The sequence below is a fragment of the Suricata suricatta genome, chromosome 9, assembly GCF_006229205.1.
Source record: "Suricata suricatta isolate VVHF042 chromosome 9, meerkat_22Aug2017_6uvM2_HiC, whole genome shotgun sequence".
In the NCBI taxonomy this organism is placed as follows: Eukaryota; Metazoa; Chordata; class Mammalia; order Carnivora; family Herpestidae; genus Suricata; species Suricata suricatta.
In genome coordinates, this window is record NC_043708.1 from 131057962 (window position 1) to 131084260 (window position 26299).

General features: G+C 46.9%; 1 protein-coding gene across 12 annotated transcripts in view; it reads left to right on the forward strand.

Moving 5' to 3' along the window:
• AKAP13 (A-kinase anchoring protein 13) overlaps positions 1-26299 on the forward strand; it is a 314398-nt gene that overhangs the window by 179713 nt on the left and 108386 nt on the right. The window lies entirely within an intron of this gene.

The following is a 26299-nucleotide window of genomic DNA, read 5'->3' on the forward strand; positions in this document are numbered from 1 at the left end:
ACGGTCTGTGAACTGCAGCTAAATATCCCCAACATAGTGTTTGTCCAGAGCGTTGGCTGTTGGTGCAGAAATTACTAAGATTTTCCAAAACCTGCCTTTTATTCCTAAAGAACGACTTGACTAGGTATTGAATACTTAAGAAGTGCAGAATGGGAAGCTGTCTGGGACCATTCTCTTTGAGAATCTGCTCCGTGGTGCAGGAAAGAGTTCTGACTGCTGCTCCCCGGCCTTGTGCTGCAGACCGGCATGTCTTGTAGCAATCTCTCCCCTTCAGTACATGGCCAGGTTCATTAGGAGGAACTTCCTTCCCTGGGGTGTCTGTTCACTGATGTGTCTCTGTAATAGTTCCTTTTCCAGATGCTCCCTGCATAAGCTTATTAGCCTTTCAGAACACTTAATTCATCAGGCCGACACACCTTGTCCGTGTGCCACAGTCCTAGCAGCCACACACTCCAGAACAACCATGTTCAAGCGCAGCTATAAAAACCGTATGTTGAGTATTAGGTTACTGGGAAAGTCTACTCTTCATTTAACACGTAGCGCCCAGTCACGAAAGCAGTTTTTATCAGAACCATCCTTCCACTTTTAGTAACAACACGGTGAAACATCACATTAACTGCATTTCCGTTCTTCATTATTTTTACAATATTGATATTTCTTTCTTCAAGGTTGTGGTTAAGGGCAGTGTTGGACTGTTTCCGGTAAGAATCTTCTTGAATTCTCTCTGTACTTCTGTTATTTTTAATGGAACACAATGTGTTCTTTCTCTTGTCTCAAGAGGGCGAGCTTGCATTTCCATCTCTAGCCCAGGAGTCTGGTTAATCGCTTTTGCTTCGTGTGGCTGGCCAGCCCACAGCCTTTGTGCTCAGCTGCCGTAGGGGAAAATGGCAGCTCTCAGGCCGTTTGGTAACTAACTGGACAAGCTGTAACACTGATCCTCAAAATGGCGTACACACCGACCCTCTTATTTAAGTTTTCAGTTTGAAGAAAGGTCCTTTGAATGGTGTCTCTGCTATCAATTTACATACACAGTTTTGTGGTGCATCACCTAGGGAAAGGCAAATTGGCCTCTTTACGAGACGCCAATAAGTCTTCTGTGCGCGGATTTGGCATTTAGGAGAGCCAGGCCCCCCCTAATTCTCCCTTTTAGGTCTGGCGCTAGAGCTGGCCCCAACCACAGGAAAACTTACTCCTCAGCTTTTTCATACAAATTTTTTGGAGATATTCTTTCTCTGCGTCTCCTCTGAAATGGAGCGTTTCCAGGAAATTCTGCAAATACCCTTCTAGAGTACATCATTGCCAAAAAGAAGTGCCTCGAAGAACCACAGGTTCAAGTTGTGAAGTCAGAAGTTGAAACGATACCATCTTAGTGTAAAAATATCTGTAGGTGGTATGTGTGAGGGTGTACCGTGGTGATCCGACTGCAGGTTTTAAGGGACCTCGAGCAAGTTATTTAATCTTTCGGCCTATTTTCTCCTTGTTGTAATGGTTAGGAACTCTCCGAAGTTTCTTCCAGCTCTTAATTCTTGACCAATTGGTCAGATGTTAGGATGTAAATCTTATGTGTTGGACCAAAAGGACAATTACAGGGACTTATTTTTTTTAATTAAAGTGTAGTTGACGTGCGATGTTACGTTAGTTTCAGGTGAACAACACAGTGAGCGGGCAGCTGTGTGTCAGACCGTCTGAGGGACTTCTTAAAATCACATTTTATTTAATAGCCAGATTCTTAACTACTCTCTTTCTCCTTAAATGGTTTCCAAGACGTTTTGCTCTGGAGTCTTAAATTATATTGATAATCTAATCTTTTCCCCTCACAGACTGCTGAAGCCTGGGTCACGCATACGTTTTGAAGGGGGTATGTGGGGCTCTTAATCTTCTGTTGAGACCCAAGAGCCAAGTCTGATTCCTATCACTCTGTTGGCCCATTTCTTAGACCCTCATTTCACTCTGGTTCACTCTTACCTCGTTGTTTTGACAGTCAAGCATAGGAGCCAAGCACAGTGGACAGTTTGTGGATCCAGATAAGCCAGAGTTTTAATCCCAGTGCTGCCACTTGATCTGCTGCTTTGGTCCACTTGTTTAGAGGCTCGGCTCCCTCCTCTGTAAATCTGGGATGCTGATGCCCACTTCAAGAACCGTCTGTGCTAACGAGGGTTAGTATAGTGTCTCGCGTGTTATAGGCATTTTACATGCAGCAGGTGTCATTCTAACCCCCAATTTCTACTAAGAATGATCAGATTTACTCTGAAGACTGTGGGTGAGTGACTTTAGATGGGTGTGGTTAGAACGGTCTTAGAAGAAATGACCAGTTCTGTCGGGCGGTGATGGTAAAGCATCAGCCACCTGATGCTCCCGGGACGGTAGGTGCGCAGCTGACTCAGGACTTGATGCAGCACACGCTCACCGAGCTCTGGTAGGCCTCCGAGGCGCTGGCGTGAAGACAGTCAGCCTGCGCCCAGAGACCCCTGTTCCAGGGCAAGAGACACTGACTCCTCTGCATCTCATTTATTGGTTTGGTACGTGTTGAGGTAAACATAGGATTGCTCATGGATAGATATCTTTTCAGTGAGATAGATGGTGAATTCTTCTGCCCAGGCTCCTGCGCACACCCTGGGGGAAGGGAACTTTCTGAAGAATCGTGTGCTGTTTTTACAGGGTTTACCTCAAGTGGCTTTCCAGGTTTTGTTTTTATTTATTTTTATTTATTTTTTTTAATGTTTTATTTATTTTGATACAGAGAGAAACAGAGCATGAGAGGGGGAGGGGCAGAGAGAGGAGACACAGAACCGGAAGTAGGCTCCAGGCTCTGAGCTAGCTGTCAGCACAGAGCCTGACGAGGGGCTCGAACCCACGCACGTGAGATCTGACCTGAGCCGAAGTCGAAGGTTACCGACTGAGCCACCCAGGTGCCCCGAGGTTTCGTTTTTAAAAGTGGATTGGGAGAGTGAAGATATGAGCATACTGTCAGAAACACAAGCTTGACTGTACCCATTATTTCTTTTAAAAAATTTTAATGTTATATGTGAGAGAGACACAGAGGGCAAACAAGGGAGGGGCAGAGAGAGAGAGAGAGAGAGAGAGAGAGAGAGACAGACAGACAGACAGACACAGGTTCCCAGGTGTCAGCTCAGAGCCCAATGTGGGGCTTGGACCCACGAACCATGAGATCATGACCTGAGCTGAAGTCAGACACTTAACTGACTGAGCCACCCAGGCGCCCCTGTACCCATTATCTGTACCAGTAGACTTGGAAGGGCCACCACGAGATGGCCTTAGAAAAATACTATATTGCTTCTGATTCTAAATTCTGTGTTCAGTTTAATGACATAAATATGACTTTATGGCTGCTTGTTTTTGCCTTTTAAGAAAAGAAATGTTCTTAGTGGAAAAACTAAAGAATGTCATTGGATTTGTGAAGAAAGGCCTACATCCTTCTCAGGGATCTACAGGGCTGGGAAAGACACGGATTTCTCATATTAGGTTTTCATTATGTATTTTGAGAAGGCGCCTGGTGAGACCCCGCTCTGGCTGACCACCATTACAGTGAAGGGACACACTCACTGCATTTGGACGTGTTCACTTTATCCAGGAAAGGTTTTGAGAGTGCTGATTTCAGATATTTCTGACGTCTTAAGGCTGCTCAATTTGGGGATATAGACTGTGGCTTTGATTTCACTCATTTAGCGAACATTAAACGAATGCCTTCCCCTTTCAAGGTATTGAGTCAAGTATTTAGGGAATTTTTTAGAAGTTAAATATGGTCTCTGCTTCTGATTTCTTTAAATAAAGCAGGCTTGCACAGGTGTAATGGTGCTGTGTGAATGCAGTGTGTGCGACCTGCCCTCGGAACCGTTAATGTGCGCTGGGTGCTCACAGAGAAATGACTCCGGAGAAGTGCGCATGTGACATATCCTAGGGTTTCCTTGGTAATAACCGCGTTGTAACACATGCGGTATAAATACTCACTGGAAAGAAAAGGGTAGATTGAGGGAACCTTTGATGTGCTTTCCAGCCTTAAACAGCCACTTCTGTTTGCTTTCACTATGTCCTTGGCCCTTGGAAGGTCATAGAATTGCCTACGAATTGCCAGAAATGCCTGAATCTGCAAGGTAACTGTGACCTGGCAATACTCCAGGTTTAAAAAAAAAAAATCCCATTAGGAAACTGAGAAAAGTAACATTTCCCAAGTATGAAGAACGGAAGTGTTTGGTAGTATGTGAACCATGTGGGAATTAAAAAGAGTGGCACCTTTGTGTAAATATTTCCATTCAACGAGCGTCAGTCCCTGTTTCTTCCCTCCTCGCCTCTTTCGTTTCATGCAGCGATCCAGGCATTTTGCCTCCCATCTGAGAGCTGCCCGCAAGGCCGTCACTGCCCGTGGGATCTACTAGAAGGTCTTAAGTGCTCCCCCAGCACCGCGAATGTGGTCTTCTCGGGAAAGTAGGCTAGTGGTGAAAATGCCTTCCGCGACGCTTGGGTGAGCACATTCATAAAATCCTCTATTGAAGCCGCACTGACAGGTCGGAGTGACCGAGAGTGTTTATTGTGTGGATCGTTACCTGCAGCCGCATTCTGTCCTGACTGGGTCGTCAGGACTGACCTGTATGTATTTGAGAGCTTTGAAGGCCTGCTCCCTCTGGGGTTGGAGTTTGGGGTTGAGGCAGAGTCATGAAACCAATTTTTCGCCTGTGGTTCTTGGATTTCTGTCGAAGATAGTTGCAGAAGGTGGCATCCGAAAGTATTTGAACAAACAGGAGGAATCGTTGGAATAAATGTACAGCTTCCCAAAGTGGACGCCGTGGAAAGTATTTGGATGTATGAACTGGACTCTGAGCTTTCATTTACTTGAGATGTGTACGCATACATTCGTGTTTCTTTTACCACATAGACCATGAGCTGCCTTGCGAGCTACATAGCATCTGGGAAACTTTTGCTCAACCCCTTCTTGGAAGCAGTTAAAAAAAGAATTGGAGAGATAATTAGTGAAAAATGGTGAATTCTATTATTTGGAGTCTTCTTGAAGAAAGTAAATTGCTAGAAAAATGTCTAGTGACATGGGGATCCCCCCGCCCCCGTTTGTTTGTAGAAATACAGAGCCAGAAGATCGTAAGGTTTGTAATGGGGCCAGTTAAAGGTCTTTGCTCTTTGCAGTCCAGATTCTCTAGGTACAGGAATCCAGAATCTTCCAGAAATACTCGTTCTTGTTGTAGAGTACTTAGTGTCGGAGGGATTGTCTCTGTCGTACAGTCTGTGCCCTTTAATTTGCAAGGAGGGAACTCCAGCCTCGCATGCTGCTGGGTCTACCCGGCTGGTTAGGGCCCGGGCCCGGCCGAGGGTCCTGAACTCTGGAGCCTCTCCTTCTTGCCCACCTCTGTGTCCGAGATCATCCGCTTGTGTCCCTGCAGGCAGCTCCTCTGTGTCCCACCGGAAGCCCAGGCCCCAGCACACCTCTTCCCAGGCGTGTGCTCACTCTGCTGTGGAAACCCCGTGTACAGCAGCGCCTTTCCTGATCGGTGACGCTCTTCTATCTCACTGGGTCCCGTTCTCCCCGCCCCCACACCAGGAGAAGTTACCGCAGGGCACGTGTGTGTGTGTGTGTGTGTGTGTGTGTGTGTGTGTGTGTGTGCGTGTGTGCGCGTGCATGCGTGCACCTGCCGCCCCGGGGGGGGGGGGCTCTGCAGCAGACCGCCACCCCCTGTCTATTGTCGGGTGCTGGTGGCTGGACCTCGCTCGGGACACAGGGTAGGGCGAGCGGGATAGATCTGTGCGTCCCACCTCCTTGCTGCCTTCTCCTTTCTAGAGCATGGCCTCTTATACATTCCGTATGCTTGTTCTGGGTTAGCACCCCTGAAAACTGTCGCCTACCGAGGCGGGGGACCTTTAGTTCCAAATGAGCCCGCATGAGTCACTTAGGAGTCGAGTTTGTTTAATGACGTTTTCTGGCAGTCCCCCACAGGAGATGGATGACTTGGGAAAGGAGGAAGTTTATGCCTGCCGCACCCTTTGCTAGGGATACATCCCAGTCCCTAGAGAAAGCAGAATTGTAGGATCCGCTTTCCAGTGCCCTTCAGCTCTCTGTTTCTATGGAAATCATAACTTCTGGAACATGTGCTTGTGGTCTGTTTTGTTTCTGACATCATCAGTTTATTTCTTTGCCATCCTTCCTCATTATTTTGCCACCAGCAAGCCTATGGCATTCATCATTTTCCCCATTGAATCATCTACAAGCTAAGCTGCTTTTATCAGGGGGCCTGGAGACAGAGTGGGTTGGCATCGGGCCTCCCCCTGCCATGCTGGGCTGGTGGCAGAGATGGCACAAGGAGAGCCAGTGACCCCACTTCAGCTTTAGGTCCTCATGAGGTTGGAGCAGGGCCTGGACCAGTTGGAGGCTGAGAGCGACACTGGGCGCTGAGGCCCACGTGCTGTGCGATCTCTGCTTTGTGGCCAGCGGGCCCTTCGTTCTAAGAGGCTCAAGAGCTTTTCCTCTCCTTCTGCTCCTGTGAGGCCAGAGCTGGCGGGAGGCTGCAGACGGGCTTGTCAGCAGGGAAGCATGGAGAGTGCATATGCAAGTGCACACGCATGCACACACACACAGCCATGCACACGTTCCCTGCTTTAAACATTTGTAACAAAGATTCCGTCATGAATCCTGCTGTGAGGATGCAGTCCTTTCCTACAAGAGTTGCTGTTCTGCATTTCCAAAACTGAATTGCGGCTTTAATTCGCAGACTTCTTCTGTTTTGTGTGCTGAACCTTGTCATGGAAACGGGGTGGGGGGGTGGGGGGCTGTGATGGGCAAAATGAGTAAGATCCACCCCCTATCCCACAAGAAGCTCACTGAGAGAGACGAAGAAATGAGGCAGGAGCTGACACCTGGGTCCTGGGAGCTCCGGGAAGGGGTGATCTGTTGTGGAGGCCTGTCTACACCAGAGAAGGAGTAGTCTGTTGTGGAGGCCTGTCTACACCAGAGGCCCTTCTGTTTGCCGTCGGTGGCATTAAGTGGACCCCCGCTGCCATGTTTCACTCCGGGGATTTCCCCCTGTTGATGGTGTTGCCGGCCTTTAGATGGGGGAGCCGGCCTTTTCACTCCAGTTCCAGAAAATGATGCATGTGTCTCGACTGTTGGCCACAGAGCAGTTCCTGTCCCTGTCTCCACCACACACAGCACAAAGGGCTGTGTTCCTTCCGAGGAGTCATTAGGTTTCCCTAATGGGATGATCTGAAGGAGGCAAATAGGGCTCTGGCCCTCCTCCCTCATTAGTGCTGAAACCTGGTGCTGTGTCTGCTTCCCATCAAACTCAGTGGATTGTTTTTCTCCGTGTCTGAGGCTGTTCTTTCCTCCTAGAGTCAGGAAAAGGGCTTAAATCCTGGCTTCCTTGACATGAAACTCGAATGCGATTGCTCTTGCAGCTGAATCCATTAAAAGGAGTAGCTGCCAGCCATGAGAAGAGATATTTCAAGACTGGCAGATAAGGTGACGTGGACACCACTCTGAGGTTTGCTTTTGATGTCCAAGGGTGTGTCCTGTAGGCGTTGGGAGGGAGCTTGTCGCTCGCACAGCCCGCCCCACCCCTGCGGTCCTGCAGGCCTCTGCGAAGCCAGTGAAGGTTCTCAGAGATGCTGGACAGTGGCGGATCCAGGTGGCTGGCCTCTGCCGCCCAGCGTCATAGTTACAGTGTCTCTCTGTCTGTTCCCACTGGCTTCGTCTCCCACCTGGTGCCGTTGTGGTTTCAGCCGTGCCTGGCGGAGGGGGTGGTTGGCGAGCTCATCAGTGCTTGATAATGCCAGCTTTTCTCTATTCTTATATTCTTATGCTTTTGTATTTTTCTTATTCTTATATTTTCTTTATTCTTTTATTCTTGTATGTCTTTATATTCCTGATGAAGACCTCTACTGCCAGGTCTCTGCTTCTTGGCCTGGCTCTCTGGGAAGGAGTATAGGTTAACAGAACAAACAAAAACAACAAAATAATGCATGTCCCTTTAGGTATAAGCTCTCCAAATCAGTCTCGTTAGTTTTTAAAAGGCCTCAACACTCCGTCTGTGGGGTTAGCTCATACAAGCCATTTGTTAGTGGATAAACATGAAGGTGCCGTTAAATTGGCTGATGTGACAGGGAAATAGAAATCAAAACCACACTGAGATACCACCTCACAGAGTGAGGTCAGAGTGGCTAAAGTGAACAGCTCTGGAAACAGCAGATGCTGGTGGGGATGTGGGGAAATGGGAGCCCTTTGCACTGACGGTGGGAATGCTGACTGGTGCAACTGCTCTGGAAAATGGTGTGGAGGTTCCTCGGAATATTAAAAATAGAAGTCCCCTACGACCCAGCAATAGCACTGCAAGGAATTTATCCAAAGGATACAGGAGTGCTGATTCATAGGGGCACATGCACCCGTGTTTACACCAGCGCTGTCAATAGCCAAATTATGGAAAGAGCGTAAATGTCCATAGACTGATGAATAGGTAATGAAGCTGTGGTTTGTACTGACAGTGGAATACTACTTGGCAATGAGAAAAATGAAATCATGCCATTGGCAGGAACGTAGATGGAACTCGAAGGTATTATGCTGAGTGAAATAAGTCAGTCGGAGAAAGACACCTGCCATGTACTTTCATTCATATGTGGATCTTGAGAAACTTAACAGGACCCATGGGAAAGGAAAGGGGAAAAATAGATACAAGCAGAGAGGGAAACAAACCATAAGAGACTGTTTAATACAGAGAACAAACAGGGTGGATGGGGTGGGGGCAGGGGAGAGGGGAAATGGGTGATGGGCATTGAGGAGGGCACGTGTTGGGATGAGCACTGGGTGTTGTATGTAAGCGATGAATCATGGGAATCTACCCCCAGAAACCAAGAGCACACTGTACACTATGTTAGGCAACTTGACAATAAGTTACATTTTTAAAAATTAAATATTTCAAAATAAAAATAAAAAATAAATTGGCTGATGTGAGAAGTTGCTGGGATCCTTCCTCCTCGAGGCCAGTCAGTGGGAACTTGCGGCCGGAAGGAGGGGGCAGCGAAAAGGAAAGGGAGTGTGAAGGGGACCTTCACATGGGGATTGGGGAAACAGAAGAGTAACTGACCATCTCCTGGCTGAGCGCTGCAGGCTGAAAACCGGGCAGCAGCTGTCTGACGCTTGTAGCAGTTCCTGTAACTTCTTGTAATCGATCGTCCAGCATGGAGTGAGGAAGGCAGGGATATAAAATGAGATTTTAATAAGAGAAGGAGAAAGGGCTAGCTGACTCTTCTTCCTCTGAAAAGGATTTTATCACATAACCAACTAATTAGTCTAATGAAGGGAGATGATTGTACATATCCATAAATACGTGAAAAATGGGAATTGATGAAGGTTTTTATAAGCAAGGCTCTTACTTTTAGATGTACACAGTGACAGGAAATTTCAGCAGCTGCTCCAAAGTGCAGGCGCCCCTGGGCCATCTTGAATGTAAAAGACAGGACTTTAAATATCAGCATCCGTTTCCAAAAACAGATGTTCTTTAGGAACTTCTTTCTAATGAACTGAGAGTAGTTAAAACATTTGACAGCTGCTTGCCATTGGTTTTACGTTTTAACAAGGTGACCTTTTCAAAGGAATATCTCTCCCCCATTACCCGCCCGCCCCGCCAAATGTATATTCTGATGCGCAGAGGAAGTAGCTGACCTGAGCTCGGCTTTGGCAGAGAGAGAAAATTGTGTGACGTCTTCTACTACGTTTTAAATTGGATTTGCTAGAATTGTGGCTCATGGTTCCTCACATCACTTGCCCCAGCACAGGAGACGGTCTCATGATCAGGTTAGAACATTCCTCTCTGTGGAACCTTTGACAGGTGCATCTTTTGGGAATGGCGCAGTTTTCAGTAGCAGGAGGTAAAGCCTTAAGTGCAGTGGCTTTGCTTTGGAAATCTCTGCCGTGCTGGATCTCGAAACCGCCTGCGGGCTTGGCTGGCTTCTGAGGCCCTGGGCACGGTTTGTCTTCCCCGTAGCGCCGCACGGTGGTGGTGGCACCCCTGACGGTTAGGTGATAAACTGTGCATCAGTGGGCACGCGTCACGCTGGTCCCGTAGGAACCTGGAGGAGGAGTTACTCATGTCGCTTTACCTTTGGTCGTTCGCTCTGGTCTCTCAGAAATGGAAGGAGGCCCATTCAGCCATATGGTCACCGAGAAAGTGCCTCGAGGAAGTGACCCAGCTGCACGTAGGTCATATTCACCCTTCAGAAGCCCGGCGTCGCCTTTCATTCGGCTGTAGTTACTCTTAATTCATCAGCTTCGTTCAAAATGTTATTGACATTCATACGGTCTCTTTAGCTAGAAAGCTTTCATCCAGATTCACAGCCCACCACCAGGCCCCCATTTGCCGCCTGTCCAATTGAACCTGTGGCGTCGGACTCTGATCAGAGGGTCACGCCCTCCCCTCTCACCTGGATTCACCGTTTCCTTACCTCTGACCTCTTACTGCCTTATGAACCCAGCAGTTCTTGAACTCTCTGGTCTCCAGGTAGGAACCCCAAAGAACTTTTGTTTAAATGGATTTTACCTACAAGTATTTACCCCATTAGAAATAAAAAGACATTTAAAAAGTATTAATTTAAAATAACAATAAAAATCACTACTTGTTAATATGAAGAGCCTATTTATGGAGAACAACTTTTTCAAAACAAAAACCAAATTAGAAGAGTGGCATTTTAATCTAATTGGTTTTAATCTGACTTCATTCAGTAGAAAATGTTGGATTCTCCTATCTCTTATGCAGTCACTGCGTTAGAATGCAGTGTTAGGGTTGAATTATATAAAGAAAATCCAATCTTTGTAAAAGGGAGGAATATTGTGATGGTTTTCTCAGATGATTTGGTGTTTTTATTTGCTACCAAATCAGAATTGACAGGTGATATGCTCTTAAGGATTATTGGCCGTACAGGATCTGAAGTTCCGTCCTTGACCTTTTCGTGCTCTGTACATTAACAGGCACTGGGTGTTTAAGGCATGCATGATTTTCTAACCTCCTGTATCAGTCATTGGGAAAATACTGATTCATTGAGTAACAGCACCTCTTCCAAACGCTGCATGTTGTTTCCTTTCTAGTCTCAGTCACATTTGTTAACATTACTACCAGTTTCATCAGGAATGACTTCAAGTGTTGGTAAACTTGGCAGCTTCACAGTGGCAGATAGTAGTTTTCTGAAATTCTCATCTTCACTTGAAAGTCTGAATTTTATCAGCAGTAAACACTGCCGGTTTCTCTAGAGAGACAGGTTCACTTTGTTCCTTTCCAAGAAAATACACCAGTTCTGAATAAGCATCATTCATTTGCCAGCCTTTCTTTCAAGTAAAAAAAAATGCTGTTCCATGAAAAAAGTGGCTAGCTTAGCTCAGAGCTTAAAGCAGTTGTGCAAGTGAATTTCCTCACGATAACCTAACGCTGCCTTACATGCAGAGCATTTCTGTCTACTTCTCATTTGTCACACAGATGAAAGAGATAATCACCTCAAGATTGAAATGGAATGAAATTAATGTTTACAACTTTGTCAGGGACATTCTATGTGAAAGTATTTTCTCTGCTGAAACTGGGAGTGTGTGACAGTGAGGAATATAATGACCACCGGTCCATTCTGGTGACACTGCCTTGAAACATGCCAGGGCCATCAGCACACATAATGAGCGTAGCGGAAGGGGCAGATACATTCTGGCACCACTGTGAAAATAGTTTCGATCCCACCGATGCCCTGAAAACGGCTCTGGGACCCTCAAGGTTTTGCAGACCCCACCTTGAGAACCACAGCTCTAGCTTACACTCCAGATTCTTGCTAAACGTAAATCAGGGTAGCTCTTCAGTTCTTAAACTTCATGGTCACGGAGCGCACATGGCTCTCATGGTCTGGCTCCTGAGGTTACGTGTAGGGGCCCGTCCGCTCTGCTGTTTGAGTCTGGAATCCAGCGGCCAGCGCACCAGACTCCTCTTTCCCCGTTCACACCTGCTGCTGTGCTTGCTCACACGCATTCCTGCCGGCAGGGCACCTTCGGAGTCTACCCAGGTGCTCTTTCGTTCTGGAAGAGCCTTCTCGGACGTGCAGTGGTGCTGAGTGGTGCACTGGATGCGGAGTCCAGCGTACCGCCGCAGGGCGCGCTCTGCTGCGCGCTCTGCTGCCCCCTGCCCGTGACTCTGCACATGACCTGCCACGTCATCCCACACATGACAGGCATGACCCAGTGTTGCGTGCGTGGTGAGTGTCTTGAAGTGCGTGGCAAGTGTCTTGAAGGAAAACGAAACACAGGAAGAACTTTGAGCAAGACTGACCTCTGCTTACTGATAATGGTCTGTAATACTTCAGTGAACTTTACATAGAGCAGATTTACTCAGTCCATTTACTAATTTCTCCCTTTTGGACACTGACAATCTTAAGTAAGCCCCTTTCTTTTAAAATCCTGTTTTCTGTTTCCATAGCAACTATATTGGACATTTCTAAGTTTTGCCGGTTGAGGTTGAGACTGACTTAATCAGGATGGCAGGAGTTGCTACTAAAAATCAGGTGGCCAGGCACCTGGGGGGGCTCAGTCAGTTGAGCATCTGAACCTTGATTTTGGCTCAGGTCATGATTTCAGAGTGGTGAGATGGAGCCCTGTGTCATGCTCCGTGCTGGGCAGGGAGCCTGCTTGGGATTCTCCCTCCCTCCCTCCCTCTCTCCACCGCTGTCTCCCACTTAAACACGCCCTCAAATTAAAAAATAAAAATAATAATAAAAATAAAAAGCAGGTGGAGAAGAGGAAGCTCCTCACTGATAACTCATTAATATGAGCATTTAGGGTTGAACCAAGAACAGCGGTCCATCTTTCTATCTATAGAATTTGGATAATTGCCTTTGTAGTGAAACAGAACAGATCGAAACTTGTTCAGGTTCATCAGTATGAGAATTAGAGAAGAGCCATTAGAAAACTCCACTTGTATAAAGAGAGAAAACATAAAACCATATTAAATAATACTGTGTTCTTTGGAAGACCACCAATGCTTGTTCTTTTTAAAAAAAATTTTTTTTAATGGTTTTATTCATTTTTTGAGAGAGACAGAGTGCAAGCAGGAGAGGAGCAGAGAGAGAGGGAGACCCAGAATCTGAAGCAGGCTTCAGGCTCTGAGCTGTCAGCACAGAGCTCGACACAGGGCTCGAACCCACGAGCCGTGAGATCATGACCCTAGCTGAAGTCGGGCACCCAACAGACTGAGGTGCCCCGGCACCCAGGTAGGCAGAAGGGACGTATTGTGACAGTTACATGTGTCAAGTTGGAGGGAGGGACAGAGCAAAGACCTCCTGTGTGTCCTGCACAGTGCAGGGAGCTCACGGAGCAGCCCTCCTAATGCATAAGCCCTCCGCACAGGGAGCTTGATTTGTTAGCTGTATTGTCCTCGGCATAGCAGCCAGCTGGTCAGTGCTGTGCAGTCTTGTGAACCATTAGACACACACATTGAACATATACACACATACATCATTAAAGAAAGTACCAAATGCTTCCCTGAAACTTAGTCTTTTCATTTTCTAATTAACCATTTTGTGCAAAGTGTGTGTGTGTGTGTGTGTGTGTGTGTGTGTGTGTTTAAACATTTACTTTTGAGAGAGAGAGAAAGAGACACAGAATCTGAAGCAGGCTTCAGGCTCTGAGCCATTAGCACAGAGCCCAGCACGGGGCTCAAACTCACGAACCGTGAGATCACCTGAGCCAAAGCTGGATGCTCAACTGACTGAACCACCCTGACGCCCCAGAGCATATATTTTTTAAGTTTCACTGAGAACGTTTTTCTCTTCAAGGTTTATGTTGAAAACATTTATATTAATCCCAGAAAGAATCATATGCATATTGAGAAAGGCACTAGGCCATCAGGCTGTTGATAATTATGAACAAATAAAAATCAGTGTGTATTTAGTCAGATTTTTAGAATGGCCTTACAGAATTTCACCTGAGCTGCAATTTAGAGTTCACAAGGCCAGTCAGAGTAGACGGGGAAGTTCTTCCACTGGCTGATTCATTTGTGGCATGTCCGATTTCTTGAAAAGGTCTAACTCTTCCCAGCGATTGTTTGTAGTGCGCAGAGTAGATGCCTTTGTTTAGTGTATATCTTCTTATCGGAAATCTGAGGTGGGGGATTAAATTCATGACTAAAAGGAGCTTCTGAATCCAGAGGGCCTATGCCAGTTTGATCTTCTGAGAAAGGGGTTACCTTGCCTGAAAGGTCTTCAGACCGAGAGGTGGATATTTATTTATTCATGCAGGAACCATTTGTTGATTGCTAAGGCCAGGAATCTTTAGGCGATCCAAGAAAGAGGAGGTGTCTTGCTCCAAGGGTCTTGGACAAAGGCACGTGGATTAGTGTGATCATCGATGGATGCTTTCAGGGCGAAGGGCGTGCTGGTACAGTCCTGAGAGCGTCAGTCCGCTTTCTGACTGAGGTGCTCAGCAGAGGCGTCACCTTTGCTATCACGTTGGAAGAAGTTAAAGACTTGACCGGTTTTGAATAAACGAGCAAGACGATGAGGGCAGAGGGCAAGATCGGGTCGGGGGCAGCAGGCGAGAAGTTCCGTCTGAACACGAGATGGCAAGTTGACTTGTGTGGCCTCGGTAGCGGAGTCTTACGAGAAGAGGAGAGAAGACTGGAGGAGCTGGCGAGCAGACTTCTCTCCCAGAGTCACCTTTAGAGCCACATGCTCTTTATCCCAGCGGGTCACACTCGTATTTCAGCCTTGAGGGGGGATTGTTCAGGGACACTGTAAGTTCAGCCCAAATTAGGCACTTGGGGATTGGCCAGGAAAAATCTATAAATATCTGTCTTTTCTTACTCCTTTCCCTTTGCCTCAGAGGAAGAGCATTTTCCTTTTTTTTTTTTTTTTTTTTCTTTTTTCCCCTACGGCTAACTCTTTCGTGTAAGTTCCCAGTCCCAACTCAAAGTTTTTAAAGAGCTGCTTCTCCATAAACAACATGGCGCTCAGAAGTTCCATGGCTTCTGTGGCCTTAGCTTCTGGAGAAGCTATCTGCTGTCCCCACTTAACAGAAAAGACGACTTTCCCTTCTGTTTTCTTGTCCCAGGATACAGATACCTTCACGGGGAACATGCAGTCTGATTCACAGCAAAGGGGTTTTGGTCTTTAATTGCTAATTTGAGGCAGAATGTATCCATGACTTGGTTTTGCCTTCCATCCACCCTCGTAGGGAGACTTAAATGCCTTTTGTATTTTTTTTTAAATAAGTAAAGCAAAGGGCACTGATGATAATGAAATATTATAGCGGTTAACACTTCGTACTCAGGCCGAGGGCACTTACAAAACACGTGTATCAATTCATTTATTCCTCTTAATGACATTTTTCCTTCAGTGTTTGCCATGATTGGGTTTTACCCCATTTTGCAGGTGAGAAACTATGGAACAGAAAGCTTCTGTTAGCTTCCAGAGGCAGTCTACCTGCAGAGTTTTATCTCCTTGACCTGGTGCTGGCGAGTCACTAGCCAGTGGGCCATCCCTTCCCTTCCTCTCGTGTGTCTCGGCCTGCAGGGAATGAAGTAAAGGGCCCCCCCGCCCCCCGCCCCAAAATGTAGGTCTGTGCTAACAGCTCTTCTGAAACCAATTGTTAGAGTTTCATCGGAGGCAGACAATTATGCTGCACTTCCTTTAACAATTCTCAGAACACCAAAGTATCTGTTTGAGTTAAATAAAATTATCAAATACAAGCTCCAAAGGGTAGACTCTAAATGAGCAAAACCAGATTTATTCTTTTGGGAATAGGCAGATGCCAAAATTGACCTGGCAGTAGTGTTAGAGAATGGGGTTTTTTGGTCTTTTTCCCTTGAAGGATTTTTCTCTTTTCCCTTTGTTTTCTCTTTTGGAGAGTTGATAAAAAGAGCAAGTTGTACCTCTCTGTTTTTTTGGAAGGCATGACTGTCTGGTGGTGTGGGGCGGGATAAGGGAAATCTTTCATGGGAAGCTGAATCATTTTTTGGCTTGTCTGAGTGACTGTGTTAGGGCTATTCTTTTTGCCATGAAGTGAAAAATAAGAAGAGTACGTTGAGTAATTTCCTAAAGTCATACATTTGCACTTTACGTGGGATTCAGAATTTTCCTAAGGGTATGGTATGGTTATTTTTAACATGAGTTTTCAAGTCTGACCAGGACTTTTATCCTTTAAATTCAGAAAGTTGTTTAGACTACGCCCCTTTTCTATATGTCAGCTCTGACCAAGAAAAAATTTGTTCTCTCATTTAGTAAGTAAATCTGGTCAGCCATTGGAAAAGTCTGAGGATTATGACTGTGGTGATAAGTGAGTATGTGATCAGTCATCTAGCCTTTGAGCGTCTGGTGCCGTTCTTGGCATTTTGCAGGAGAAACTGAAGAAGGGCTGTTGGCTTTAAGGAACTTTAAGCACCCACCTAGAGTCAAAGAGCAGCATCCAGACCCAAGACGGGGCGGGGCGCTGTAGAGTGATTGTAACAGAGTTAAGGACCGTCAAAGTGCAAAGGACAGAGTTTTAAGGTGGATTAGAGTGGACAGAGATGCCTCATTAGGAAAGCAGGATTTGGGGCACCTGGGTGGCTCAGTTGGTTAAGCGTTCGACTTCGGCTCAGGTCATGATCTCACAGTTTGCGGGTTCAAGGCCCACGTCAGGCTCTGTGCTGACTGCTAGCTCAGAGCCTGGAGCCTGTCTTCAGATCCTGTGATTCTGTCTCTCTCTGACTCTCCCCTGCTCACGCTGTCTGTCTGTCTGTCTCTCTCTCTCAAAAATAAAATAAATAAAAACATTAAAAAAAAAAAAAAGAAAAGCAGGATTAGAGGCGTGGATTTTGGCTAAGGTGAAGAGACAAGGTAGGGAATTTCATAACTGTTCCTAAGAGCCAGGGCCACTGAGGTAGGAAGAACCACATACCGGGGCACCTGTGTGGCTCAGTCGGTTAAGCATCTGACATCAGTTCAGGTCACGATTTCACAGTTCGTGAGTTCGAGCCCCACATCGGGGCTCTGTGCTGACAGCTCAAAGCCTGGAGCCTGCTTTGTATTCTGTGTGTCTTTCTCTTTTTGCCTCTCCCCCAGTGATGTTCTCTCTTTCATAAATAAATGTTAAAAAATTTAAAAAGAACCATATCCTGATTGTAGAACATTGAGAAACCAACGGTATGTCTACCTAAGGGAACAGCAGCGAATAAGACTGGATAAGACCATGGAGATCTCCAGATGAGGGGGATTAGGCTTGATGGGGCTGAAGATGTGTGTACCATCTTCCTGAATTACAGCACGAGTCACACTGCTTCTCTGCTGCGTAGTCCTAGCTGGCTCCCACGAGCCTCTCAATAGAGTCTAAACTTTTCGGTATGACATCATGTGCTTTTATAATCTAGGCTGCTGATGCTTTCCCAGGCTAATGCTCATAGAGCTCCCTTACAGGATTTGACGCCTGTAACTAGACAGTGTGGCTAGTCTTCTGTCTTACGGGCCACTCACCAGCTTCGTGCCCTGCCTCACACTCATCACAGGCAACGCCCACCTCATGGAATTTTCTACCTAATCAGTGCAGCCAGAGATCCTCATTCCTCTGCTGGAATTCTGTGTTTCGTTTGTACTATCCAGACTATCTTATATTTGTATTTCCTGCCATTGTCCCTTTCTTGAGGCTCCAGAAACGCCTCATCCACCTTTATAGCTGCTAACACCGTGCAGAGCCACCTAACTACAGCAGGCATTCCAAAATTTGTTGGATGGGTAAACAAATTTTGTTATTCTTCGCTGGTTCACTACTAACCGGCCGTGACTGGCTAGTGATGACAAAATCCCATTAGGGAACTCTGGTCAGTAAACGTCAGTGTTGTTTCCCTGATCTCATTGCCTTTGTTTTATAGAATGAGGTTCGTTCTTATTTCCATAGATGTTGGTATGGAAAGGGAGTTTCTTGTTGGCTGTTCCCTTCTTTTTCCATTTCCTTGCTGAAGCACTTGTCCATATTCCTAACCAAGATAGCAGTGTGTACATTCAAATGTCCTCTTCTGGTCTCTGTGGTAGAACCTCCTGGAAAAAGTGGAAAGTGCACAAAAGAACAGGCATACATGTTGCAAAGAACTCACTTTGTCTTAATGGTCCCGTTTCTCTGCTAATGCTTTAGTCACATCTCAGAAAGTCTTTTTGGAATCTAAACTGTTTATTACCAAGTTAGCAATCCTGTAGGAACATTGTGGAAAGATCCACTAAGGCACTTTCTCTAATAAGAAAGACTTCCTAAGAGACAGCTGGGAAAAGTGGAGTGTGCAGACAGAACCTGAATGTCCCCTGTGACAGGCAGAAGACTGAGATCAGCCTCCTCGCTCCGCTAGCCCAGAGCTGCCCCGCCCAGGCCCAGTTTATGTAGCAAAATCCAAATCTCTTACTTGCATGAGCTTTTTACAGCACTTGGCGCTGTTTGCCGTTCTTTCTTTGAAATCTTTCCTTCTTTTGGTGTCCCTGATGTCCCGTCCACGTGTTGGTTCCCAAATCCAAATGCCCAGTCCCAGCCTTTCTGAGCTCCAGATGCACACACTTGCCTGCTTACCATGGCTTTGCTCGGATGTCTCTGAGACCCTCAGGTTCTCTGCATCTGAGACTGACTCGTCATCAGAGGTGCCGGTGCGGCTCAGTGGGCTAAGCATCCAACACCTGATTTCAGTTCAGGTCATGATCTCAGAGTTCGTGAGTTCGAGCCCCCATGTTGGACCTCAGCTGGCAGCACAGCCGGCTTGGGATTGTCTCTCTCTGCCCCTCCCCTACTCACATGTTCACTCGAGTGCTCGCTTGCTAGCTCTCTGTCTCTCTCTCTGTCTCTCTCTCTGTCTGTCTGTCTCTTTCTCTCTCTCTCTGTCTCTCTTGAAATAATAAACATTAAAACAACAGCAAAAAACGACTCCTCATCCGATCTCTCCCTGCCGCCTCCTTGGGCTCCCCCCCACTGTTTATCGGGTTGCCCAGGTAGCATCCTGGCCTAACAACGCTGCTTTTCCCCTCCTCCTCTGCCTCCACTGCCTGTTAACGGTTAATATCTTCAGACTCTCATTTCCTTTTCTCGATCTCCACTTTCATCACCTGAATTCAGGCCCCCCTCCTCTCTGATCCAACGTGTGACTGCGAGCATGCTCTAGAAAACTATTTTTGAACCGCAGAACTGCTCGTGCCTTTCCCTAGCTAACAAGCCTTCCATCGCTTTTTCTTGTTTGCAGTGGTTCAGACTTCTCAGTGTAAGTAACGTGTTCACCTGGAACTGCCTTTTTCCTGCTCTGCAGGCCTTGTCCTTTGCCACTTGCTCTGTCTTGCGTCTGGTCCTTGGCCCTCACTCAGTCCTCTGCTGGAATGTGCAGAGGATGCCTCTGTGCGGCTCTCCGTCCTGGGTCTCCCTGCCTCTCACCTAGTTAGCTGCAGCTCACCCGGAGGGCCCCTGATTAGTCAGCATCTCCACAGCAGGCCTGTTCTGGCCTTAGAGCATGTTCCGTCTAAAGGCAAATGTCCTGGGGCCCTGTGATTCCTCTGTGTGAACACGTCTCGCACCTTATCATAACTCCTTCATGTCTCATTTGCTGCTGTGTCCTCAGTGCCGAGCATAGGTGTTCAATAAATGCTTGTCTAATTAACTTCATTTCCTGAAAGTCAGCCTGTTCGAGCTTTAGGTCAGTGGCAAGTGACGTTGGAAAGTACAGCCACCCAGTATTACAAACACTCTGTGTGAAATTTCTTGGTTGTTTAAATTGTTACTGATACTAAATTCCCCATTTTAATTTTATTTTTATTTTTAAAAGATTTTTAATGTTTATTTTTTTCATTTTTGAAGGAGGGAGGGGCAGAGAGAGAAGGAGACAGAATCTGAAGCAGGCCCCAGGCTCTGAGCTAGCTGTCAGCACAGAGCCTGGTGCAGGGCTCGAACCTACGAACCGTGAGATCATGACCTGGGCCGAAGTCAGAGGCTTAACTGACTGAGCCACCCAGGTACCCATAAATTTGCCATTTTTAGCATTCTGGGCATTCCATGTTTTTAAAATACCTGTGTATTTTAAAGCCATAATCTTTGGGGGAAATTTGAAAATTCTATTTAAAAATCAATGTTTACAAAATATCTACTATACTTGAAATAGGTGCATTTTATTGCATGTCAGTTATACTTCAGTAAAGATGTTTAAGAATTATCTAAGTGATAACTACAAAAATATTGTTCAAGGCTTGGGTTACCATCTGAAATGGAAGTTAGGACCAGAAATTTAGCCTGAACCTCAGGCTTTTTGAACTTGTAAATGTATGTACACACTATTTGAGTGGGAAAAACAGCAAAAGTACACTTTTGTGTACAAAATGCATTTTAGTATCAGTAGTATAGTTGGTGTGTTGAAGAATAAGAAAGTGTGGAGGGAGCATATTCTTTTTATTATTAATGCTTTGGCGGGGAAAGAGGTGCTGTTACTTATAGTTCCTTTACTCAACTGAAAGTTTGCAATTAGAGGATTATGAAGCTGGTAAGATGTCTAAATGTGAAAAGTTCTTATATTGCATCATCATGAGGAAAAAATTAGAGTAGCTTTTGTTTGTCAGTGTTGTCCAGTCTTACGTGATGCACTCATAAAGGTCATGCTAAAAATAAGTGTTGCTAGAAGATTCAGAAATAATAATGGATGTGGGGTGCCTGAGTGGCTCAGTCGGTTAAGCATCTAACTCTTACGCTCAGCTCAGGTCTTGATTTCAGGGTTGTGACTTCAAGCCCTGCATGGAGCCCACTTTAAAAAATAAAAAAAAGAATAATGAATATGATTTATAGTTGATGGGATATGACCATCTTTGGCCTCTGCTTTCAAATATACTGCGTGACCACACAGAGAACCGATCATCCAACAGTATGCTCCATGGGCGGTATCTCGTTTCTCCTTTTAGGAGGGCCACTAGACAGGTAGAGCAGGAGGGCCCCATAGATCTGGTGTGTTTGTTCCAGCAAGAAATTTTACAGACTGTTCCATGTAGTAAAGAAGATGAAGAAATGGGGCTCAGGGTTCATTTGGCTTTGTAGCTGTTGGAACAGCACTTTACATCAAGAGTGCTCTCTGCACCGATGTCCTTCCGGGCGGGGGGAGGGGCGGTTAGTGAGATATCTCTGGGTCCCCGTTGTTAGCCTTGCTGTTCTGGCTTACGGATGACACAGAGTTTGGAGGGAGAGCTGTTATTTCAGTGACAAAATCTAGATTCAAGATGCTGTTTTTAGCTAAAACAGCAACTTCAATGAGAATAAAGAAGGGGAAGATGTGAGGTGGGTCTTTAAATAAAATCACAAGTTTATGGTATGGAGAAGACCTGATTTGAGTCAAACAAAAAAAAATATGGGAAGTGAGCCTATTTCATCAGAGGCTTGTATCTTCCTAGTTGGGGTGGTACCCGGGTTACGTTTGATCTTGATTGTCCCGGGCTCGCAGTCACCAGAAGCACGGAGAGCCCTGTGTCAGGTTCCCCGTGGCTCGAGGAGCGACCCTGGGAATCGTGGTCCAGGAGAAAGCCGTGAGGAGGGTGGTGAGTCGTGATGTGTGTCTTCACATACTTGAAATGCTGCTACGAGAAGTAGCTAATGTTTGTTCCAAAGAGAAGAGCGAGGAGTCCTAGACCCATTTGTTCTAGAGCAGGCCTGACTGGCAGTTAGTTGTCCAAATCCAGAAATCTTTCCGTCTCTCTGTTGGGTGAGTTCGTCCTGATTTTTGTATTATGTTAGAGAGCGGGGAGCAGCTAAAAAAGGGAAACATTCAGGATGAAAATGTTGACAAAGAAATTGACTCTGTTCAGTGTAGTGATACACTGTCTACCTGAACTTTCTAAAATTAGGATCCGTTTGTCATTTTTATCCAAAGAGGAAAACTGTTTTCTAACCTTTGGCATTTGTGTAGAGTACAGTCTGAGCTACTGGTACAAGCAAGGAGTTCTAAGTTTTCTTTCCTCAATTTTTTTACTTCCATTTTCTAAACGGCAGTTTCATTTCTTTAACTGTGGGGGGTTTATTAGTCAAGGCAGAATAAGATATATAATGGAGAGGAAGAAGACTCACAGAATGGAGTTTAATGGAGACTCATTTTGTCAGCGGTGCGACCTTCACAACGACGGGGCCGCTGCGGGCAGGTCTTCCTCCGCCCCAGCGCAGACAGTGACCTTGGAGCTCTTGATGAGGAATAAATGAGGTTGTCCGTGTGGAAGCACCTGGCAGACAGGAAGTCCTCAGTACACGTTGTTATTAATGAATCTCGCTGCGGAAGAAACTATCCTGTCACCGCTTTTGCACATTTGCATTGCGAATCTGCCCCCTCCTTTCTCGGCCCTCCCCCTCCTTTTATTTCACCAAGCTGTGGGCCATTTTAGTAACATTTAACATTTTTGGACATGTTCCGTGAGACTGGTTTCCCGGGAGGAGCAGAAGCTTGTAAAGAGACTTTTTTAGGGGCTCTTGAGTTGTTCAGAACAAGTCAGTTGAGCGTCCAACTCTTGATGTCGGCTCAGATCATGATCTTGAGGTGGAGAGATCGAGCCCCATGTCGGGCTCTGCACTGAGCGTGGAGTCTGCTTAAGATTCTCTCTCTGGTCCCTCTGCCTTTCACTTGCTCATGCTCTCTGTCTCTAAAAAATATATATAATAATAATAATAGAAAAAAAGTTTAAAAAAAAAAGACATTTTTAAGGCCTTATTGTTATTTTTGTTATATTCTTCCATTGTAATTTCTTCTTACCGTTGTTACTGTGGTCAGATAATTTGCTGCCGCCAGCTAAACGGTCTTCAGGTTTCTTCTTGCAAAGGCAAGAAGGGGTTAAAGCGAAGAAGGCGCTGCTCTGCCACCACCCACGCTATGGTCACAAGAACTGCTGGTTGAGTGCCGGGCCAAGGCCTTCTGCTTTGCTTTTTTCACCTTCTTGGAACCTCTAAATCCGTGAGTCAGAGAAGTGCTGGGGGCGGGGCGGTGGACGGTAGGCCCCAGGCCTCCCTCTCCTGGACCTGTAGTGCTCAGACACCTAGGCTGAAACTGAAAAGGATATCCCAGATGGAAACAGTGACTTCGCAGCCATTGTAATTAATTTCCTCCTCTCTCATCTCCATCAGGCAGCCATCGTACGTTAAATAGTCGGTGATTCCAAGCAGACTCGAATCGTCCAAGTGGACGTGAAGTGTCTTATCTGTATTCCAGTCAATCTTGCCACCATCAAACATGCAACTCTGGATGACTCACTATTTTTAAGTTGATGAAATCACAGATAAATGAAAATTAACTGTGGTAGACCTTTCCTTCCTTCTGATTTCATGTGAAAGTGGAGGAGGAAAATACAATGATGCAAAAACTCACTACGTGTTTTCTGCAACGGATTTTGAGAGAATGTCTCAATTCCCTTTCCTCCTCTGAATCTGCCCACATCCTATGAGCTGTGTGGCAGGTGGTAAAGATTTCTTAGTCTCAGACCGGCCATATCTGATCAAGAAGGAACTTGAAAGAGTGTCCAACGCCTGTCCTTTTTCAGTTCTGGAAACCTAGGTCCTGAGAGTCCATCTAAATAGACCGCGTCGCTCAGTGAGACCCTGGCATACCTCGGAATAGAAGGAGCCCTTGATTTTCACCCTGGCACCTTGTGTCTCCTGCAGGGTTAGTTAGCCAGTGGCCAGCACATGCTGCTGCCGTTCCCTTTGGGGTTCCAGGAAAGGTGCTTAGTAGCAGTGGATTCCCACACCCCCTCCCGCAGTGCTTCCTGGCTTTTGGTATTATGTTTGGAACTTCAGCACACCCACTAGGTGGTGTACTAATTCTGAAACTCGACTGTGGAGACTCTGGACTGGACTCTGCCCTAACTAAGCAAAGGGAGCCTCCTTTTGTGGACGGAGAGTGAGATGGAGGACACAGAAGGGTGAGACCGTTAATCTTGTAAATAACTCCTATTGTAAGAGGCCGTGAATAATAAACATATTTTACTACAAGTTCCCAAAATTAAAGGAAGGGGGACATTTTCTCAAAACAAAAATTCTTAGCTCTCAGCTCTGGTTTGGATATAAAATGATTGGTTGCTGTGTTTCAAAATCCTAACAGAATAACTGCTCAGTAGTTCCAGATGTTTTTGATAGAAACTTGGAATTGTCACAGCAGCAGCCCGAGCCCAGGACCGCAGACTCTCTGTTCGGTGGAAAGTGCTGAACAGACCCAGAGGGGGAAGCAAAGCAGACCTTTTTTTCCCCACCCGGAGCATTTGTCCCCCACCCGGAGAATTTGCTCTACAAGAAGGAAGAGTATGTAAGGAAGATTCCAGATCTTTGTGGGGGGCTCATTGTGCAGACGGGGTAGGAAGCGTAGGTTTGCAGACTGTGGCCCAAAGTCAGCAGACCGTCGGTAATAAAACAGTTTAATTTATAGATCTCAAAACCTTTGCGACAACTACGTTATTTTGAAACCGTTTTCTCTCTGATTATATACACTTGCTGAGGACGGAGACCTGGTTATTTGTTTGCGTCCCTGCGAGGCACAAAATGTTCGTTACAGCAGTATAGATGGTGTCCGTCAGTTCGTAGCTAGCTGACGTCTGGACGAGGAGGGCTGTGTGGTGATGAAAGCCTCTCTGATCCCTTGAGAGATGCCTGGGAACCTTGGAAGCAGGAAACATTCGATTCTAATGAAAACAGAAGGGAGTGGCAGGAGGACTAGACCATGTTGAGGACAGAGGGGAGTTCTGAATTCCAGCTTCTTGAGAGGTCACCCAGAAAAGCCGATAAAGTAGCAAGTTTTCCCGTACACGGCAGCCTGAGGGGCCTTCCAGTTCGTGCTCTGCACCGCAGTCTCAAAGCGTTTGTAAAGACAGCCCTTTGGGGGGCGCCTGGGTGGCTCAGTCGGTTAGGCGTCCAGCTTCAGCCTGGGTCTTGATCTCAGGGTTTGTTTGAGGCCCACGTCGGGCTCTGTGCTCACAGCTCAGAGCCTGGACCCTGCCCCCTGCCCCCACCCCTCCTCTGCTCTCACTCTGTCTCTGTCTCCTCTCTCTCTCTCAAAAAATAAAAGTAAATATTTTTTTTAAAAAACCCTTTGGGTGAGTCTGAGCAAGAACTTTGGTCAGAACTTTTTAAGTTCGCTCTACTGATCCTGTTTCGACTGTTTTGCATCCTGATTCTTTATGAAAAGCAACATCTGTTTCCCTGTTCTTGTTGGTAACCTCAGAGAACCCCGGGCTCACTGGGGGCATGTGGGGAAGGGGAGGCCGTCCACCTGCAGGCCTCGGATGCCACCGTGAGGGGTGGGGGCCCGGGCGCTGGTCGGTCACAGCCGGGACTGCAGCGCAGTAAGTGATAGGCAGGAACATTTGCTTTCTTGTGGGGTCCGCCGCGTTTCCCGCCTTTGGGCTGGTGAGCAGCGAGACCGCCTGGCCTTTGTAACTCCTGAGAAACCTGGTCACCGGCTCCGTTTGCAATACGGACAGAAATTTAAGTACTAAATCTCTTTTCTTCCTTTCCCCTTGGGGTAGCTGAACCCCCTCATTCACGCTCTCCGGGTCTCGCTAGGACTCCCCTGGCCCCTTGAGGAAAATGGCGGCAGCCTGCCTCTCTTACAAGGAGATCTTCGTATCCTTGCCTTCTCTCCCTCTCTCTTTCCTTTTTCTTCCTTCAGTTCCTCCTTTTCTCCCCTCCCAGATCATTCACAAACCGAGTGAGAGAGTGTCTGAAGTCAGGAAGAGGTCTGGGGCAGGCCTGTCCCCCCACCCAGGCTGCCGGGGTGGGGGCAGTGGGTCTCCGTGAGAAAACAGGCGGGTGAAGTGACAGAGCCGCACGCAGGCTCAGCGAGGGCTCGTGGAAGTGCTGCAGGGGGGCCACGCGAGGAGAGGTGCCCTTCACCCTGCTCCTTCTCTCCTCAGTCTTCCTTAGGGCCCTGCCGCCACTCGGGTCCTCCCCACCCGCGTCCCCCCTGCAAAAACCAAAACCCTGAACTCCTGCTTTGTAAGCGCCGTCAGGCACTTTTGCAGCCACTTCTGGAGCCCAGAGACACAGCCCCGAGATGCTGGGCTGACATTTTTCTCCCATGAAGTCACTGGTCTGCATCTGGCAGGGAGCTGCGGCGCGCGCCCTGGGCGGTTTCACTTTGCCGTCCTTCGTGGAATAGAGGAGTGTGTTGTCCTGGCCCGCGACGGTGAGGGCGACCTCCTCCCCCTGCATTACCGTCCCGCTCCGACATCAGAGCCTTCGAGGTGCATCCTGCGATGCCTGACAGAGCCTTTTTCATAGGGGACTGAGCGAGGAGGAGGAGAAGGGGCCGCGGGAGGAGCAGGAAGTGGG